General features: G+C 47.7%; 1 pseudogene; it reads left to right on the forward strand.

Annotated features, from left to right (window-relative positions):
- The window catches only part of LOC110335489, a 13,796-nt pseudogene that overhangs the window by 2,013 nt on the left and 5,852 nt on the right, over positions 1 to 5,931 (forward strand).

Raw genomic sequence — 5,931 nt, forward strand, 5'->3', positions numbered from 1 at the left:
AAAAAAAAAAAAAAAAAGGAACATTCCTGCCATTTTAATGCAAGTTGCTTGGGAAAGGTATTGTGGCCTTTGTTCTATGACATGAGGCAAAGTCTACTTCAAGACCTAGCTATACCACCCTTGGTCATATACCCAAAAGATGCTTCATCATCCCACAAAGACACTTGCTCAACTATGTTCATAGCTCCCTTCGAGAAACAACCTAGATGTTCTTCAACTGAAGAATGGATAGAGAAAATATGGTATATTTACACAATGGAATACTATACTATTCAACTGTGATGTAACTCAGACCCAAAAGGACATATATGGTATGTACTCACTTATGAGTGAATATTAGCCATAAAGTACAGGATAACCATATCTCTTAGTTTGGGTTTTATTGCTGTGAAGAAACACCATGACCAAGGAATCTCTTATAAAGGGAAACATTTAATTGGGGATGGCTTACAGTTTCAGAGGTTCAGTCCATTATCATCATGGTGGGAAGCGTGGCAGCATCCAGGCAGGCAGACATGGTGGTGGAGAAGGAGCTGTGAGCTCTGCATCTTGTTCTGTAGGCAGCAGAAGGGAACTGGATTCCACAGGCAGCCAGGAGGAAGCTCTGGATCACACTGGTCAGACTTGTGTGTGTTTGTGTGTGTGTGTGTGTGTGTGTGTGTGTGTGTGTGTGTGTGTGTGTATGAATGAAACCTAAAGCCCTGCCTCCACTCTAACAAGGCCATACCTTCTTCAATAAGGCCACACTTGCTTATAGGCTACTTCTTGTGGGCCAAGGATATTCAAACTACCATATCATGCTACAATCCACAGACCCAAAGAAGCTAAAATAGTAGGGAGACTCAGGGGAGGATGTTTAAATCTCATACAGAAGGGGAAGTAAAATAGACATGGGAGGAATGCCTTTTTAAAAAGCTGACACTGGCGAAGCAGAAGTCAACACTGCTCCATAATGCCTGTTAACCCTGGCCATTGCATAGAGCTCTCTCATAGTGTAAGGCTTTGGCAAGACAAAAGAAATCATTAAAACCCTAGATTGATAAAATAGATTCTACTGCTGGTGAAGGGAAAAAGTTTATTATGCCCTAGTAGCTTAGAAACATTTGTATAGTTTGAATACCTTTTGAATTTGTGTTTGCGCAGGCCCTGATTGGTGTGTGAACTCATGAGTTTGCCGATTGTTATAGCTTTTTGCCAAGAATTTGTGGGCTTTGGTTGCTAGGCTTCAGGTGGAAAAACTTCCCTGGAAACCTGCTCCTGCACAAGATTCCAACCCCTCACCCCTCCTATACCCATTCTTTGTAAATCATCTCAAATCAGGAAGTTAAAACTTGTTAGATTGATGGCCCAAGGCCATGTGATTTGGAAATCCCCTCTTCCCTCCTCCCTTCTTCCACCTTGAGGGTCCATAAAAAGAAGGGTCCCTCTCCCTTTCGGGGTCGACTCTAACCCGGTACGAGTCGTCCCCAGAGCTCTGGAATAAAAGTCTCATGTGATTTGCATCAAGAACGGTCTCTTATGAGTTCCTGAGGGGGGGGGGGTGTCTGCACCATCCCGAGACTTGGGCAAGGATCTCCCCATTTTCGGGGGGTCCTACAGTGGGGGCTCGTCTGGGATTTGCGCGACCACCCTCATCTCCAGAGACCCTTTTTGGAGGTGAGGTTCCGTGTCTGTACTTTCCGTGTGCTTGCTGGCAAGGTCTGGTGTTTTCTGCTTGCAGTCGCAAAGTCTCAATAGAGACGGAGACCTGGGTCTCAGGATGAGACTTGGAGTGTGATCAGCAGACGTGCTGGAGTCACCGGCTGCCACTCTGGGGGATGCCCCAGTCTGTCTGGTGTAGGGGAGCGGACTTGGTAGTCTTCCCAGACAGAGGGAACTACCTGCAATCTTGCCCTTCTGCTTTTCTGAGTTGTTTTCTGGTTTTGTTTATCCAGGAGGAAACAAATGTTTGTTAGTCTACGTGTCTCTCTTCTCTGTGTCTGTGTCGTGTCTTTTTATGTGACTTAGACGATGGGATAGAAAGTAACAACCCCCTTAAGCCTGACCTTGGATTTTTGGATTGAAGTCAGATCTAGGGCCCATGACTTGTCAGTTGAGATTAAGAAGGGACCCTGGCAGACTTTTTTGTACCTCTGAGTGGCCAAAATTGGACGTAGGCTGGCCATCAGAAGGGACTTTTGATTTAAGTATAATTTTAAAGGTTAAAGCTGCTGTTTTCCAGGAAGGACCAGGGTCTCACTCAGACCAGCAGCCTTACATAACTGTGTGGCAGGATCTTGTCCAGAACCCACCACCATGGATCAAGCCATGGATTCTGCAGCAAATACCAAGCTCCTGAGCCCTGGCCCTTCGCCAATCTAAAGTAAAACTAACAACTACTCCCAAAAAGGAGTCCGCATCAGTTCCCTCTGCTCCTCCTAAGATCTACCCCGAGATCGAGGAGCCCCCAGAGTGGCCTGAGCCACCTCCTCCTCCATATCATGGCCAAGCTGGTCCCGACCCAAGCTTTGGCCCTCCTCCAGCTCCAGGACAAATTCCTGGAGAGGCAGCTGTGGCTGGACCGGCTGCCCGCACTTGGAGTCGGCAGCTCCAAGCCCGCTTGACTGCTGCCCCCCAGATTCAACTTCTGCTTTTCCATTGAGAGCCATGGGGGCCCCCGCCCAATAATTCCCAGGCTTTGCAGCCCTTTCAGTATTGGCCTTTTTCCTCTGCTGATTTGTATAACTGGAAGTCTAACCACCCTCCTTTTTTCAGAAAATCCCTCGAGCCTGGCCGGACTCATGGAATCCCTGATGTATTCGCATCAGCCCACCTGGGACGACTGCTAGCAGCTTCTACAAGTTCTTTTCACTACAGAAGAAAGGGAGAAAATTTTACTTGAAGCTCGAAAAAAATGTTCCTGGGACTAACAGAGCCCCTACCAATCTCCCTAATGAAATCAACGCTGGGTTTCCCTTGGATCGTCCGGACTGGGATTATAATACGGCAGAAGGTAGGAGGCGACTGACAGTTTATCGTCAGGTTCTGGTGGCGGGTCTCCGAGGGGCTGCACGACGCCCCACCAATTTGGCCAAGGTAAGAGAGGTCTTGCAGGGACCCACCGAACCACCATCGGTATTTTTTAGAGAGATTAATGGAGGCCTATAGACGATATACGCCTTTAGATCCCACCTCTGAAGGACTGCAGGCTGCAGTCATTATGGCCTTCATAGGGCAGGCTGCACCTGATATAAAAAAGAAATTGCAGAGATTGGAAGGTCTACAAACACAGACCCTCCAAGATGTTGTAAAGGAGGCAGAGAAAGTGTATAATAAGAGGGAAACTGAGGAAGAAAAAAAAGAGAGAGAGAAAAGAGAGGCAGAAGCAAGAGAGGATAAGAGGGATCATAGACAGGAAAGAAACGTAACCAGGATTCTGGCCGCAGCAGTCAGAGAAAAAGGTGCGCATGAGAGTAGACAGCAAGAACACCTGGGCAGGAGAAGACCTCGGCTGAAGAACAAAGCACCAGCCCAAAGGACCCTTCTAGATAAAGATCAATGCGCATACTGCAAGGAAAAAGGGTACTGGGCGAGAGAATGCCCTAAGAAAGAGGAAATAGGGCCAAGGGTATTGGCCCTCGAAGAATACTAGAGGAGACGGGGCTCGGACCCCCTCCCCGAGCCTAGGGTAACCTTGACTGAGGAGGGGTCTCCAGTAGAATTTCTGGTAGACACTGGAGCTGAATTTTCTGTAATACGACAACCTCTGGGAAAGCTTCAAGATAAAAAGACAATTGTGGCTGGAGCCACAGGACAAAAATTATATTCATGGACCACCAAACGTAAAGTGGATTTGGGGAAAGGGCAAGTGATGGGTTCCTTTCTGGTTATTCCTGAGTGCCCTATTCCCCTTCTGGGCAGAGATCTCCTGACTAAACTTAAGGCTCAAATACAGTTTACCTCGAGTGGACCCAGAGTTAATTGGGAGCCCCCATCAACCCTGATACTGGCCCTGAAATTAGAAGAAGAATATAGACTGCATGAAATACCAAAAGTTGGTGAAATACTGGAATCTGGTAGATGACTCAGAGCTTTTCCCCAGGCCTGGGCAGAGACTGGGGTTATGGGCATAGCAGTACTGGTCCCTCCTGTGGTAATCGAATTAAAAGCAGATGCCACTCCCATAAGGGTCCGACAATACCCTATGAGTCAGCAAGCAAAGGAGGGTATTAGACCTCATATTCAGAGACTATTACAATTGGGAATTTTAACCCCATGCCAGTCTCCATGGAACACCCCATTCCTGCCTGTAAAAATGCCTGGCACAGGAGATTATCGACCAGTCCAGGATTTAAGAGAGGGCAACAAAAGAGTACAAGATATTCACCCTACTGTACCCAACTCATACAACCTCCTCAGCGCTTTACCACCAGAACAGAGTGGTATACTGTATTGGACTTAAAGGATGCATTTTTTTTTGTTTAAGACTTCATCCTTCTAGCCAGCATTTCTTCGCTTTTGAATGGAGAGACCCAGAAGTTGTGCACACCGGACAGCTGACATGGACAAGACTCCTGCAAGGGTTTAAAAATTCTCCCACTATCTTCGATGAAGCGCTACATCGGGACTCGGCATCCTTGAGGACTGATAATCCTGAAATAACCCTTCTCCAATATGTAGATGACCTTTTGATTGCTGCTGAGACTGAATTGGACTGTCTGAAAGGTACTGAGCGCCTGTTAGCTGAACTGGGTGAGTTAGGCTATAGAGCCTCTGCAAAAAAGGTCCAGTTGTGCCAAACTGAGGTCACCTATTTAGGATATACCCTTAAGGATGGGAAGAGGTGGCTAACTGAAACCAGAAAAAAGACTGTGACTCAGATTCCTGTACCAATCACCCCTAGACAAGTCAGAGAATTTCTAGGCACTGCTGGATTTTGCCAACTGTGGATTCCACAGTTTGCTACTTTGGCTGGGCCCTTGTATCCTTTGACTACAGAGCAAGGTTGGTTCCAATGGACCCCTGAGCACCAAAAGACCTTCGACGAGATCAAGAAGGCCTTGTTAGAGGCTCCAGCACTTGCCCTGCTGGACTTGACTAAGTCGTTCATTCTCTTTGTTGATGAATGGGAGGGAGTGGCCCAAGGTGTCCTAACACAGACCTTAGGGCCGTGGAAATGATCAGTGGCATATTTATCTAAAAAGTTGGACCCGGTTGCCAGTGGGTGGCCGACCTGCTTAAAGGCCACCGCGGCCATAGCCCTACTAGTTAAAGATGCTGATAAACTTACTTTGGGACAGAAAATAACCGTGGTGGCCCCCATGCACTTGAGAGCATCATCAGACAGCCTCCAGATAGATGGATGACCAATGCTCGCATGACTCATTATCAGAGTCTGTTGCTGACTGAAAGAGTGACTTGTGCCCCTCCCGCTGTCCTCAACCCCGCAACCCTCCTACCCGAAGCTGATGAGGCATCCTGTGCATTGCTGCACCGACATTTTGGCTGAAGATACAGGGGGACAGAAGGACCTGAGAGACCAGGCTTGGCCTGGAGTGCCTAGCTGGTATACAGACGGGAGCGGCTTCGTGGTAGAAGGTAAGCGCATGGCGGGTGCAGCTGTAGTAGATGGAGTAAGAGTGATATGGGCTAGCAGGCCGTCTGAGGGGACGTCAGCCCAGAAAGCTGAACTGATTGCTCTGATCCAGGCCCTCCACCTGGCAGAGGGGAAAAGTGTTAACATCTATACGGACAGCAGATATGCTTTTGCTACAGCTCATGTACATGGTGCCATCTACAGGCAGAGGGGCCTACTTACATCTGCAGGAAAGGACATTAAAAACAAGGAAGAAATTTTGAGCTTGTTGGAAGCCATACACCTACCAAAAAAAGTAGCTATTATACATTGCCCAGGGCACCAGAAAGGAAATGACCCTGTGAGTATAGGGAATC

Source organism: Mus pahari, chromosome 18 (assembly GCF_900095145.1).
Source record: "Mus pahari chromosome 18, PAHARI_EIJ_v1.1, whole genome shotgun sequence".
In the NCBI taxonomy this organism is placed as follows: domain Eukaryota; kingdom Metazoa; phylum Chordata; class Mammalia; order Rodentia; family Muridae; genus Mus; species Mus pahari.